The 15,347-nt window shown below is 39.2% G+C and overlaps 1 protein-coding gene and 1 long non-coding RNA gene across 12 annotated transcripts in view; one reads left to right on the top strand and one right to left on the bottom strand.

Moving 5' to 3' along the window:
* KHDRBS2 (KH RNA binding domain containing, signal transduction associated 2) overlaps positions 1-15,347 on the top strand; it is a 614,322-nt gene that overhangs the window by 171,993 nt on the left and 426,982 nt on the right. The window lies entirely within an intron of this gene.
* LOC141984667 (uncharacterized) overlaps positions 1-15,347 on the bottom strand; it is a 76,341-nt gene that overhangs the window by 6,873 nt on the left and 54,121 nt on the right. The window contains exons 5-8 of the long non-coding RNA XR_012638775.1: positions 15,074-15,118; positions 4,767-4,850; positions 1,013-1,121; positions 86-162 (exon numbers count right to left, since the gene is read on the bottom strand). This is a non-coding gene — a long non-coding RNA (uncharacterized LOC141984667). The remainder of the gene's footprint in view (positions 1-85; positions 163-1,012; positions 1,122-4,766; positions 4,851-15,073; positions 15,119-15,347) is intronic.

Below are 15,347 nucleotides of genomic sequence, written 5' to 3'. Positions count from 1 at the left end.
ACACAGCCCCCAAAACAGATAATGCTATAGTCTTCAAGCAAGAACATTGCAAACACAGAACAAACAAACTAAAAGACAAACTTACCCCAAGGATCACATAGTCTCTCCTCCTTCACCTGGAGAACTCTCTACCAAAACTCCCCTGTTTGCTGCTCCTGTTCACTAAAACATAAAACACAGAGAGAGAAGAATTTACAAGAACAGCTTAAAATAAATAACTAGGAAAAAACAACAAAACAGTTCTATGTACTTGCTGTTGCTCAGTTTCAGTGCAGAACAATACAATTCTATGATGGGAATAAGAAAAATTCTCAGGCCCAATCCTGCTCTTATTGGAGTCAGTGACATTTTTTTCCATTGATTTCACTGGGAGCAGGATCAAACCCATGATACAAAAAGGCCTCAAAAGAGCAAAGCTCTTAAATGTGTATTTAAATTAAGCACATGAGTAATCCCATCTCTAATCAGTAAAGGCCTTAAGTATCTAGGTAAGGGATTTGCTTAACTGAGGCCAAATAGTTTAACATATCTCAAAAAACTTTTCATGCAAAATGTTAAAGAGAACAGAGCCAAAACAGCTCTACTTCCTGCATACATATGTCTGTAGACTTTCATCATTTTTATCATAATTAAACTGTCATTGGAGTTGGTCTGAAATTGTTTAATACCCCAAAGGTTCTCATAAAAGCAAAACTCTCATACAACTGAAAAATCAGGTATAATAGAATTCTAGATCAGATATTCCCGTAGAGCCCATTGTTTCTCCCTGGTGTCAAGTTAATAACTTTATTGCGTATTGTATGCTATTCCATATCTGGAATGTCTTGTGTAATCAACTGGAATTTTGAATGCAAAGTGGTAACAAGATTTTGTTCACAAATAAGCAGTTGCAAGAAGAGATATTTAAAAATTCCAAATGACGCATGCAACTTCACAAAAGTAACACACATTTGTCACTCTTGGGCCATTTTGCTTCTCTCACATCTAAACTTCCCAGGCAGAGAATTTTTACCCTGAAAGGTAGTGTCCTGCTCCTGGCCGCCAGCTACTTTTGGGAGTTCTCTCAAATCCATCTCATCATAACACATGTGCTGTTCCTCTCTCACGTTATCTTCAAAGTCCTAAAAACAGAGCCATGAAGTATCATTTCTGCAAAGGAACAGAGTTTGGGTGCTACTTAGCAGCTCTGTGAATGTTCTGGGGGTAGTGGGAGAAGGGACAGCTTTTCCTGAAGAATCTGTTTTAGGATTCTGTTGCTATGGAGAGTAGTAAGGTACTGCATAGATGGGTTAGGGCCAAAATGACACCTACTGATTTTATGGCAAAATAGATATGGCACTATTTGTTTGTATTTGTATTGATATTTACTCAGTATAATTAACCTACAGAAAAATGACATATTATTTTCAGTTATCAAATATTACATTTAGATTATATAGAGAAATCGTGACAATATACATTTTTAAAATATATTATTTTCAGATGAAAAAATATCCTTGTGACAAAAATCAAATCACTGAGAAAATAATTTATCATAGTAAAGTCTGAGTTTTCGCCAGAATAAGATCTCTAAATCTCTTAGGAAAAGAGAAAAGAACAGGACTACAGATGATCATTTAAAATTAACAGTTCACATATAAACATGGCCTAAAAGCTATACTGAAGAGTTAGACCCTACAAAAGACATGCACACATCTTAAGTTTACATACTGTGGGTAGTGTCACTGATGCCAGTGGCACTATACACATTGCATAAAGTTTACCATGTGCATAAGTCTTTTCATGTAACCAGAGAGCAGAGAGCATGGCCCCTTTAAAACTTTTTTCTGAGGGCTGGCAAGGAAGTGCTGATTCTTCCATGAAGAGGAAGTGCTGTTTGTGGGCTGGGAGTGTGGAGAGAGAGAGAGAGAGCTCCAGAAGAGAAGGTCTACAGCAAGCAGGCCCCCACAGAGTGAAAGAAGCAGTGGAGAACCTGCCCAAAGCCAGGGATTGGGAAAGCCCCAGGACAGGAACCAGGAGGAGCACTGTGCTGAGAAGGACAAAGCTCTGTTGTCCAGAGCTGCGTGGGGCTGTGAGTACTGGGGCTTGCGACTTTGCGTTGGGAATAAGGAGGGGAAGTTGTTAGCTAGTTAAGTGGGGAGGTTGTCACTCTGTGTGGGTTTGCAGAGAGCATGGCAGAAGACGGCACCAGAGTGGTTTGTTGGGGAAAGTTTACTGGCGCCAAAGATAAGCAGAAGCACCCACGACTCACTCCCAGACTGGAACTTTACCCATGACTCCTGAACTCTGAGTGCAGATGCATTGCTCAATGTCTGCCCTTTCAGACTGTGTACAGTAACTTCTCACTTAACGTTGTAGTTATGTTCCTGAAAAATGCGGCTTTAAGTGAAACAATGTTAAGCTAATCCAATTTCCCCATAAGAATGTATGTAAATGGGGGGGTTAGGTTCCAGGGAATTTTTTTTTGCCATACAGTACAGTACTATAGTTAGGAGGTGCCCCCGCCTTACCCCACACAGGCACAGCCCCCTGGCACTGGGGACAATCAGGCAGGCACAGAGGCTGAAGGTGCCGTAGGCTAGGAGAAGCACGTTGCGCAGCAGCAGCGGCAGCTTCCCCTACTCTGCAAGCACCGGCGGTGGTGGGCTCAACCTTCGGCCCGCCCACTCCACCCTTTCCCCCAAGCCCCCACCCTTAACCCGCCTCTTCTTCCCCCCCTTTACTCTGCATGCCGCGTCCTCACTCCTCCCCTCTCCCTCCCCGCCTCCTGGCTTGCGGCGTTCAGGAGGGAGGAGCGAGGACACGGCATGCAGTCTCCCCCTCCTTCCCCTGCCTCCTGAACACCGCAAGCCAGCTGATTGCCACGGGCAGGAGGCGGGTGGTGGAGGGGGAAGGCGCTGATCTGCGGGGTCCGCCGACGGATGGGAGGTGCTGGGGGGGGCGGCGCCAGGGAGCTGATAGGGGGCTGCCAGCTGTGGACAAAGCAGGCACCCAAGCGATGTTATAGCGAAGCATTGTACAACTGTAAATGGAGCTTGTTCTGTAATTGAGCAGGGACGTAAGATGGAAACAACATTAAGAGAGAGGACGTTAAGTGGGGAGTTACTGAACCATTGACTGAGCCTGTGGGAACTCGTGTTGAATGTAACCTTGTTTTACTGCTCCCCCTATCTTCTGCTCTGTGGTTTTTCTCCATTCATCCCTCTGTGAATAAGTATTTCCCTTTCCTATATTCATTGTATTATTCTGGTGTGCGTGTGTTCACTCCAGGGGTTTGGAACAGGTGTCCCCGGGGTGGAAGGGGGTTTTCCTGCTGCGTTCTTGCACATGCCTTTTCTTTGCCAGAGCTGCTTGCGAGCAGACTCCATCTTGGCCACGAGGGCACTAAAGTGACATACTGAATAGGGACCTTAATTGTTAACAAGCTCTGTTTTCCAAAATCTGGTACTAAGCCTGATATTCCAGTTTCAGAACTATCATCAGAAGAAGCTTACTTTTGGTAAGTCAGAGAACATTAAAATATTTTCCAGTCACCCCAGTCGTAGTATTTGTGCAGCTTTTGATCTACAGATAACTTCAGTTTTGCACAGAGAACTGCAGCAGATCTAAGCAGCAAGAGCATGTCTGGCATAACTTTTGAAGTATGTTGGAATATATGTTCTCAAGTATGTGTGAACTGTGTGTCCCTTTATTCTACCACACATAGCATGATTCTTTCTTGACTACAAGAAGAAGCAAATACTTTGTGCCAGGACAAAGATTTAGTTTAATAATAAACAAATTGTAGATCCATTTCTGGGAATTCTAAAATCTTTGATATTTGAAAAGACAGCAAAATAATTCAGTGAGTCTAACAAAGAAGAATTCAATTGAAAGGTCTCCCCCTTCAGGTGTTGAAAGTATGTTCAGTATCCAGACATTAGAACTTTTGGCATGAGTTTCTAAAATTTCTAGTTTTCTATGCAAAAATGTAATTATCTTTGATTAAAACAGCCAGAAGTACTTTGATGCATTGTTTATCAGTTTCTAAAATGACTCTCCGCCCCATCTCTTTCAAAATAAAATCACTGCTGACTCATTGTGACATTTTAGCAGACATTGGGTCTAGTTTTGATTCAGAAATATCAAACCTTCCATGCAGGCCCTGTATGTCAGAAATATATGGGACTTGATTCACTGCTGCATTACTCTGGTGTTATGCTCATTGATATCCATTGATTTCATGGTCCCTGGTTCAAACAATACTTTTGGTGTCACAGCAGAAGTAGATTTAGATAAAGCTATGGATTCATCCGCCAGTCTATTGGCTTTGAATGCAATCAGGGACGGAGTCAGAAATTGTGAATCAATTCATAATCTCTTTGCACTTGTTAACTGTCCCTTTGGTTTTGTGAGAAGTTTTTCAGTTGAGCATTTTTCTAACAGTGCTCCCTTCTTATTCTTTTTTTTTTGCCTCTCTTATGAAGACATTAAGGACAAAGCTTTCAAAAGTGGTCACTACTTTTGGGAGATATTTTTTAAACAAAAATGACCTAAGTGCTTCCTTAGGTCAAAATCAATTCAAAGAATCACTCACTGACCCAGAAAAATATTTTAGAAATTTCAGAAGAGGAGCATGTTGTCTCTAAAAGCCACATTAAGTCAGCATTAATATAAATTTCCTAACAGTTATCACACAGAAATCATATGTCTTAAAAAGAAGCATTTTACAGGCCTTAAAATAAACCAAATGTAACTAGGAGGAGAAAATAGGAGAGAAAGTATACCCAGAAAGCAGAAAAGCATCATACAGCAGCAGCAGTATGCAGTCCCAGGAGTCACTTCCTATGGGCAGGACCGAAGATGTTAGCCTGGAGCACAGGAATGCCAACATTTATAATTTTGAAGCTTCAAGGATGTATTTTTTCAGGATTATGGTTTGGAAACTGTAGAAGATTTCACATGAATCATTTATAATGGATTATTCTGGGAGCCACTTTGTTTGGCAATTTTTAAATGAAATTTTCAACACGGGAAGTTTAAGGTCATCATTTGACATACATTCTGTTTTAATCCATAAAACAGTGAAATGTGGTTGTTATTATATCCATCTGTTGCAATGTAGAGCAATTTTACCAAGCTTTGGAATAAATACATTTAAGATGATACACATTTTTCAGTCGAGTCTGACATCTAACTTCATGAATAAAAAAGACCCTATTAATCATGGGTGATAGAGTCAAATACATTGTGTTTATCATTCTTGTAAGAGAATGAGTTGTCTCCTGTTAATGTTTTGAGGTACAGCATAGTAATTACACAGTACAAATAAGTCAAAGCAATAATGCACTGTGTTGTATATAGTCACCTAATGTACAAACTTCAAAAATTGTTTCTACTTTTATATTAATCTTTTTATATTGGGTGGTGCATAGGTGATAAAGGTCAGGTTGTTAGTGTATATGCAAACACAATTCACTGTGCAGTATATAAACAAACCAAACTAAACAGATCTTTAATACTTGCTGGCCAGCACTGTGCATAATCCTTCATATGATTTACAAAACACAAAGAATGCAAGGTTTATGTGGCAAGAACATAGAAACAGTATTTTTTTCATTATACTTTAATACTGTAAACTAGTCATCAACAATTCAGTTACAATAATTTATTATTTATGCCGGAAGAAACAGTTAATAGTAATTAGCTGCCTGCATTTCATGTGAAGGAGTTTATTTTCACTTAGTTGATAGTACGCTATTCAGGGTATTTGATTATTGAAATGTTCAAGTATGGCAGAGACTGGATGTTTTAAAGGGGACTACAGAGTCTTTCACTTCCAGGTCACAGGTTTGAAAACAAACCTAGCAAAAAAGGCAACTGAAAGTCATTACTTCCTGGCAGCTGTTCAGTGGCCTATGTGAAATGATTTGATAGTTTTAGTCCATTTCCTAATGGGAAAATGACTTTATCACAAAAAACAATGGATTAGAAACAGCAAGCATAATAAAATCCTTGGGAAGTCAATGAAATATTGTGAATGAGAATATATTAGGTAAAGATTTTGCAAATGAACATCAGAGAAAATGAATGGTCACTTTTTGAAGCTCTAAGTGTTCAGTGGGCTTAGGTTTTAAAAGCTAAGTCCCATATTTGTCTTACTATAGGATACCTGCCTTACTATTATTATTATAAAATGGTGTTGGTCTCAAAAATTCAATCAAGTGGTGGTTGTTCTTCTTTTCCTCATCCTCCTTCTTCTCTTCCAGTGTTAGTTGTATTAACTGTGCTTTGGTTTGTTATCTCGTAACTAGACTCCGTACTCCACACAAGTAATATCTTTGTGGGAGTATGTACATAGACGTATATAATCTGGAATCTCTGGACAGTTAACCTAACTCTTCATATCTTCTTTCCCTTTATTCCAGGCAGACAGGATTATTTCATATCCTGACAGTTAATTATGCAGCAACTCTATAGTTAAACCTAATTTCCCTCCTTCCCCACTCCCTATCGTTTTCCCTAAAAAACAATGAGCCCCTGAAATTTCACAAGGCGCATCTCAGCTCTGGGGGGAATAAATTCTGGGAAGTTTGGAACCAATTATAAAATGTATTTTAAAATTATGATCGCAGATCCTGTGCCATGCTATGGCCCCTTTGCACTATGCTTCCAGCTCAAAGTGCCTTTAATGCTACCAGAGCTACGCACAGTGGGGCATAGAAGGCAGGGCCAGGCTATCCCTGCGCTGTGCTTATCCTTAGCTCAGTATAAGCCTCTGAGTTCCATCGGCCACTGGAGCAAGTTAGAAGAAACCTCAAGCTTCTCTAATTTACCTATGTTGACTAATTGATTGCACAGCCTCCCTAGGATAAAGGGTTCAGAAAAGTGACTTAATTAAGCACATGCAGCCTCATGAACTGTACTGTGCTTGGTTTAAAAAACACTCTCATTGATTTCAATAGGCTTTAGATCAGGCCCTAAGAATCTAGTTCAGCAAAAGTATTTAAGCACATGCTTTAGTCCATCCCATGCTTAAGCCCATCAGCAAAGCATTTAACTATGTACTTAAGAACACTAAAATTAGACACTTGTATAAGTGTTTTACTGAATAGGGATAGACTGTTAAATCAGGGCCTAAGGCCACTCTCTCTTAGGTTGCACCTACGCTAGAAGCTGCAGGGTGGTGATTCCCAGCTTGCTTAGATGTATTCCTGCTAGCTCTCATCAAGCTAGCATGCTAAAAATAGTGCTGCAGTGGTAGAAAGGGCGGCAGCAGTGGTAGGATGGGATAGTTGTCATGAGTACAAACTTGCCTGAATCTTGCGAGTATGTACTCAAGATGGCTAGCTTGTGCTGCTGCTGCAGCTGCCCATGTCACTGTGGTTGTACTTCTATTTTTAGTGTGCTAGCTCGAAGACAACAGGTCTGTGAGAGCTGTGAATTAGACCCCTAGCTCATAGTATAGACGTAGCCTTAGAAGAATGCTGTTCCATTTACTGGGTTATACTGTTCTTCTGTAAGTTTTTGTGGTGGCTGGTTGGTTGGTGTTTTGGCAGTATACAAATTATTTGCCAAAAAGGACAATTTAAATGTGAACCATTCTTTTTTCTAATGCTACAGTTGATCAATTATTAACTTGTATTTTTAAAAGCCACCTGACACTATGAATCTAGCAACCTCATGTTGTGCTGGGTTAGGTCTTCTGGAAAACACTTCCTCTCAATAAGTGATAGGGAATCCTATATCCAGGACAAGATGAAAGAAGAAACATAGACTAGTATTGACTGGATTAAAATTACAGGTTAAAAAAAAAGTTTAGAAGGTCTAAACTTCCATCTGTTTAGGGTAACAAGGTGGGGAATTTGCTACTGCAGTCAAATTGATACAGTTGATGGACTGAAGCTCTCCATCTGCCCTCAAGGTGTCCCCTGTAAAATTAATGCCCATGTTATTGTGCTCTGAAGAAGAACAGTGGTTATACTTTAATTCCACTCCATGTTCTTTTTCTGGGTCCTTAAAGCCCCCAAGCATGTCGGTGTCTTTTCCTTTTTTCTCAGGTTTTCTTTAAAGCTGCAGCCTATAAAAACAGTGCTTTAAACTTTCTGGATGACAAGATATGCAAATATCAAACGCTTTTGCTGTTTCCATGGTCATTATTTTAAGCTATCTGTAAGGAAGACTTAGTAAGCCATGGGTTATGGAAACAGCCCTTCCTGTCCCCAGCTTTACACCACTGTACTCTACAAGCTGCAGCAATCAATATGCATGGCAGTATGGCAACTTTTAACATGCAGAACTGAAAACAGTTAAACCTTGAAATATAGTCAAAAGATTTAGAAAGAAATGGATAGCTAAATTGTGACTAATGGATAGCTAAACTGTGACTCTTGAGCCACTGCCCATAGTACAGGGGTGCTTTTACCACTTTCTTCAGCATAGTGCCTATCTATACTCTTCCTAAATCTTGCTAAGATTTGTATCATGATTTTTCACAATATCTTTTTTTTCTTATTACCTCTTGCTCGACACAGGGTTTGGAATTAGAATCTGGAAAAATCACTGCCTGCCATCTCTCCACCCATACCACAGCCAGATGAACAACTGAGATGGAGGCTGGCATAAACTCTCGTCTCTTTTCACAAAGAGGAAGTGGCCTCAACATATTACATATCATGTCATGACACTCTGTATCTCCATGGAAATAGTGGCACCTGACCATCTTCAGATGGCCATTGTTAAACAGGGCCACCGTACTCTTTAAAAACAAAATAATGAATTACAATAAAAATGAGGGCCACAAGCTAGAATTTATTATTCATATTGAGAGACACATAGGAGTTTTCTTTTGGGCACCTATTGTAAGCTGAGCTGGTTTGCAACATAGTCAGGCCTTCAAAACACACACAGAGGTGTACTGCTTTATACTTAACTTTTGTACGGAGTAAATGAGCATTAACAGGAGCTGGTCTAGCAATTTCTCGCATGTCCGTCCTGTTGCCTAGGACCTCACACACTAGTTTATTCTGTCCTTTGTAATGTTATTGTTGTCCTCATTAGGTGTCAATATCATCTTTGGGCCAGATTTTTAAAGGTATTAAGGCACCTAAAGATTGAGATAGGTGCCTAGTGGGATTTCTAAAACCACCTAAGCAGAATAGGCACCTAACTCACTTAGGCAGATCTGAAAATCAAGTTAGATGTGTAACTTGGCATTCTGCCACTAGGCACTTATCTGTATCGTTAGGCACCTAAATAACTTTGGAAATTGGCCCTAAAGTTTTAAACCTGCACCTTATATATGAGGGGCCAGATCCTCAGGTGGTATTAATTGGCATAGCTCTACTAAAGTCAGAGGTGTCTTTTCTTTTGCACACCATCACATTTCACCTTCTTACCCCATTGCTAGTTATAAAGCTTTATAGAAGCAAACCTGCGTAACTGATGTTGTCTTTGTCCTTTTTGTATACACTAAATAGCCTTCACTGTGTCATGTATACATTCTCTCTGTCTGTTGGCTGCCCATAGCACACTCTTATTCCCCTCTCTAGTGTCAGATGTGATGGTTTTCAGCTAAACCAGTTTGCAGTTGCTTATATGCCCTACTTTGCCATTATGCTTATTCCTTTAACTGTGAATGGTATGGATTCTTGTCCATGTGGTATGCATCTGCTTTCAGCCTTTCTAGTTCCACTTTTCTCACTTGCACATGTTTTCCTCAACAAATGTGGAAGAATCTGGGTCCTCATTTTTATTTTTCAAGAATATATTTTAAAGGGAGGGGGATTTGGATATTTTGCATGTAACTAAGTCAGTTATGATAGTTAGGACCAATCTTGCAGCTTTTTGCATGTGGATTCACAGATCTGTTCTCATGAAACATATTGAAGGCTCAAGGCATTCATTTATATAACATATCTGTGTAGGTACACACACTAGTGCTCATACAACATAAATCTCTTTTTTCTTATTCAGCTAAGTTCAGGTGTTTTTTATTACATTAATATTTGAGACATTCTCTGTTGGGGAACTATATCCTGCATTTTCAGTGGGCCGGTCTCTTTGGCCGTGGTCCTTCAAACTCATATATTCCTTCCCAGAGCCCATACCACCCATATCAGTGGGTTTCTGTGCTAGTGCAGTGGTCTGTCCATGCTCATGAACTTGGCAAGATCAAGGCCTGTGTTGTTATAGCTTTTTTCATCTCTAATTTCTCAAAACTCTTGCCCATTTCTTCACATAAATATCTGTCACTGAATTATTCCAAACCTTACCTTTTACTCAGTTACAAAGTAAATTGTGTAAATGTGGAATGAAAGTTAAGTATTCACTGTCAAAATGTCATTTTGTTTGAGAGATTACATTTAATTTTTTAAAATAATTAACATAATTTAGTAAATTTAACCCTTGGAAAGCTGGCATTTTGCAATCTTCCAGCCAAATGAATGATTAGGTGGATATAATTAGATGTCAGCTCTAGCTAGTAATGAGTGCTGTTGTTAAGGTTGCCATTTTTTCTGTATTGTAGCCTGATTTTCACCCAATCACTTTCTGTGCTTGGAAACTGGTATTTTCTTCTTCAGATTTCCGGCTATCTCTTTGGCCTCTCTCCAAGGTGCATTGGAAAAGGGCACAAAAGCCTCATGATGCTTTTACCTAAGTGGAGAAGTCATCCCAGGCTGACCTCCTCAGGCATTGATACATTTCTTGTAAACAATGACCCAGTGCCCCTGTTAAATGTGTATTATATAAAGTGTATATATATCAGTGGTGGACAACCTGCGGCTCGGGGGCCGCACACGGCCCATCAGGGTAATCCGCTGGCGGGCCACCAGACAATTTGTTTACATTTGCACAGCTGCCTGCAGCTCTCATTGGCCGGGAACCGCAAACCGCGACCACTGGGAGCTGTGGGCGGCCAGGCAACTGTAAACAAATTGTCTGGCGGCCTGCCAGCGGATTACTCTGACGGGCCGCATGTTGCCCACCACTGGTATATATACTAATGATGCAGTTAAAATAGTGCATACTTCATAGAGACACTAGACAGGAGGTACAAGAAAACATACCTGTGCTTTCCAAAGTGACCATTCATTCATTCATTCACACAAAACCTTGGAAATTAACTAACATGGCTCCTATCCTGCAAAGACTTATGCCTGTGCTTAACTTTATGAACGTGAGTAATCTCATTACATAAAACTTCCTGGGATCAAAGACCATATTAATGTAATGTTCTAGTTGCACAGTTAATATCACAAAAGTATTGAAATGCAAAAGATCACGTGCCTCATGGACATGTGAGTCAAGCATACAAGCCTACAAGAAGATATTAACTGTTTTCTTCCTATTTTATATGTAATGTCTTTTTAAATATGTTGCATAATGGTCATTATTTGTGTTGTTACATATATATTCCAGACACACACAAAAAGACACTGCCCAAAAAACAACCCCTCTACTCTCTTGTCCCCCAAGATGATACAGAGGATGAATGCATTAATATTGTGGTGGTCATTTATCTTTTGCATTTCCCTACTTTTTGTTATCTTTAATGTTGCAGTCACATAGGTAGCTATGCACACACATTGTGTCTGTGTTTGTGTGCATCTATATCTCTCTCTAATATTTTTATAGTCTCCAAAAATAATTAAGAATGTCAGGTTGTAGAATAATATATTGTTGCTGTTTCTTCTTATGTTGTGTATTGTGAGGTTTATTCTGCTCTCCATATGGTACATAATTTCTATCAGTGTCTATACAAGTTAGGCACACAGAGGAGGAGAGAGCTAGACCTCTATGCTGTTATAATACAATACCCCTTACAGTCTGGTTGCTGAACAGGAATTGTTATTTTGAAATCTGAGTAAATTCCATTAAAATAATTTGCCTAGGGAGATCTGTAAAAAAAAAAAAAAAAGATTTGTTTTAAAAAATTAGACAGTGCTCATAGGATTTGTAACAAAAAAACAGGGGAGAGCAGAAACTGGGAAACAAAAACATGCTCCTGAAGGAAGGATTGCTATGGAGTTGCTTAAGCTAATTTATTTCCCCACCACTTAATCAGTGTGGATTTACTGTTTTTTTTTCCTACATAACTCCATGATGATTAAAAAAGAACCCTGTGTTGTTTGTCAGAAATACTACACTCTCTAAGGACAAAGAGTCAACTTCTGTTTGCTTGTATATAAGGGATTATGCAGGGAAAAAAAGCCTTGGAGCTAATTTATAAGATTTGTAGATAGTTTATTTGTTCCTACGTTTGTGGAAAGGGAAAATGTTATGCTACTTGAGCAGGAGGTAATTTGTGGGGAGATATTAGGACAATTATATGTACATTTTAATTCTATCAAATCTTATGGCTTTATATACAAGCTATATATAGTCACACTTTCAAAAGGTAAGTGACAGATTTTCAAAACTTATAACTACAAGATTTGTTACTACAATTTTAGTGGACACAGTAAGGACTGTATGCCCCACTTGAGCCACACCTGCAGCTCACACCAATGTCTGCACAGGATGTGCCTGAATGGATTGAGTATATGTGGTCCCCCAGGGCTGTCGTCAGCCAAACATCACCAGCCCAGTGTGCTGGCCCATGGAGGCACCAGAGGTTTGGAGCTTTGCCTTTTCTAAGATGAGCTGTTCCAGAGGAAAGGGGAAGATTTGGCTACGGAGATATATTATCTGCGTAGGGAGGAGCTCATTTACATGAATTTCCCATCCTCTGAACAGATCCACAACTCCCGAGCATGGATCTTTTATTTATTTATATTAGGCCTGATGAAGGAAGAAAGGCTTTTTTGTTTGTTTGTTTGGTTGGTTGGTTGGTTGGTTTTTTTGGGTTATTATTCTGGATAGATTAGTCTACTGGGTGGCCACTGGCCAGCCACTGACCTTCAAAACCATATGAGGTGTTGTGTTTCTAGAGACATCTGTTAATTTAACCTATTTTGTGTTCCTTTCTTGGTGAAATCACAGAAAATATAAATAGTATTTTATTTTGAAAGAAAAAGAAAGATGACATCTTCCATCTTTAATCTTCAGTGCTAATCTGATGCTTTGGTTTAGAAATATTTATTGTAGCAGTAACAGATTCAGACTCTCTTTGTTTAATTTTGAACCTGGCACAAGATCATTTTGATTTATTCACAAATTATTCATTTGTAGACAGTGTGTAGACAGGCTGTTGTTCCTTGGGAAATTTCATCATGTATATTATTTGTTAATAAAGGATAACAGCAGCAGAAGGACAGTTCTATGCACTACTTAGAGTGTATACATTTCAGGTGTCTTTTTCACTTAGATTATTTCCACTTTTTTTTCCTATTCCATTTGAATTCCACATGTCTGCCTTGCCTTCTGTGAGAGGGATTTCTATTTCAATGGATATTGTAATTGAGAGAAACTAAATGAACCTACAGTATCCCCATTTGTCTTTAATGCAAGATAACCACTTATGCAAGTTTCACTCCAATTTTGGTCACTGAAGCATTTTACTGGTTCTGATTAGTCCCATAGAGTGGGAGAATCATCATCTTGTCAGTTCAGAAGAGTCATTAAAACTTGTGTAAGCTGTGATGATGCATGAGCTAGGGATATGTAAATTCCCTGTTAGTGAGTACATTCTTCATCCTGTCAATTTTCTGCTACCTGCTGTTAACACTGCAGCTGATGAAGAGAAAATATATAAAACAGACTGCTTATAAAGGAGTACTACAGGTGAGCCTTAAACATTTACAATTAGGCTAGTTTATAAGACCTGATGTAAAACTGATTTTTCACATCATGTGGGAAGAACAATGATAGAATGTAACTATCAAATTGACATAAAACAGATTTTCACTATCCTGGAATGTTCAGTGGGTAAAGGAGTCAAAAGCAGAGGTACCAACACAATGATCAAGGTACACCAATTCCTTAATAGGTGAATAGTTAGGTTTCCAAGTAATACTACTTCTTCTGTACTGCTTTTGTTTGTGCAGCTGGTATTCACTGCAAGTGGTCCCTAATCCAAGGTCACACTGGCCTGCACAATATTAGAGGGATGACTTTCACATATATTTGAACTATCTTGAACAATAAATCCAGTGTAACTGGTACAAGCAAACTGGCATTACTTCTACTACAAGCTGTCTTTTTCTTTGAACAAACATATTTACTGTGGTAAATGCAGGACAACAGTATTCTTCATTTACATTTACTTTCAGTTCCCCAAGGACTTTCTGTCAATATTCCAGGAAATGATACACTACCCTAAAACTCAGCACAGCAGAAAATGTTGGTTAAGTGTAAAAATGTCTGACCACACTGAACCTCTAACCTTGATGCAATGAGTCTTATCAGAAGAGCCTATTATATTTACATTTATCAGCAATTATCAGCCAGTGGTCAGTGATTAGTTGTGTGATGATGCAGTCCAAATCACTTTTTCTACATTGACTTATTTAACGTGCCTATTATCTTGCACATGAATGTGTTCATTGTTTATATAATGGAGAGAGTAACTGACATTGTAGCGTTTTTGCAATGTTGTTTTAAACTGTGAAATACCCTCACTGCAGCCTTCTAACTCTGCTTGGTAAGAGTTAAGTCCCTTTGGTTATACTGTGTATCTCAGCTCACTAAAAATTGCCTCTTTCAACGATGTCTTTTAGGTTAGCATGCACATTCCCAATCTGTGTGGACACTGGACTCAGATTCAGGGCAGTCTACCAGGAAGGAAAAGTCCTCGTAGCTCAACCAATAACACTGCAACTTTCAGTACATCAGGCCCTGAGGTTTCAGTTCATTCCCAGTCCCTCTCATCCTCAGTCACAAGCAGGCCTCAGTTTAGCAGCAGTATGTGTTTCCTGCTCCTGGAGCTCTCTCCACCAGGAAGACCTCACAGAGTTTTGGAAACAGCTTATTTTCTGCTGCAGGCAAAACGTTGCAGTTCTAAGCCAGTGAAAACTAAGCACAGTGGACTGTCCAATATCAATAATAAAACCAAACATCTTATACACAAAAAGACACATGTAATATGTGTATTGAATTAACCTCCTTGCACCAGAATTAAATTCAATACTATAAGAACTCATTGAAAACTTACCACTATCACATCTGCTCCAGAGTTCCTCCTGCAGTTATGAAACAGCTTTGAAGAAGCAAATAGATTGTGTGTGTTACTAGATTAAACTAAATGAAAAATCTCACAGTTATGGCAATGATTTTAGGATTATTACCATCAAAAACAGGTTTTATTATCTTATTGTTTTCCTACAGCAGTTCAGACAGTTGGGATAGTCTGTCTGCTAGCAGACTGAGACAAAACCCTCTGAATGTTCAGCAATGACATTTCCCAAAAAGTTGAGTTTGCAACCCTC

This window comes from Natator depressus, chromosome 3, assembly GCF_965152275.1.
Source record: "Natator depressus isolate rNatDep1 chromosome 3, rNatDep2.hap1, whole genome shotgun sequence".
Taxonomy (NCBI): Eukaryota; Metazoa; Chordata; order Testudines; family Cheloniidae; genus Natator; species Natator depressus.
Note: the sequence above shows the minus strand (reverse complement) of the source record. Positions and strands in the feature narration are given on the sequence as shown.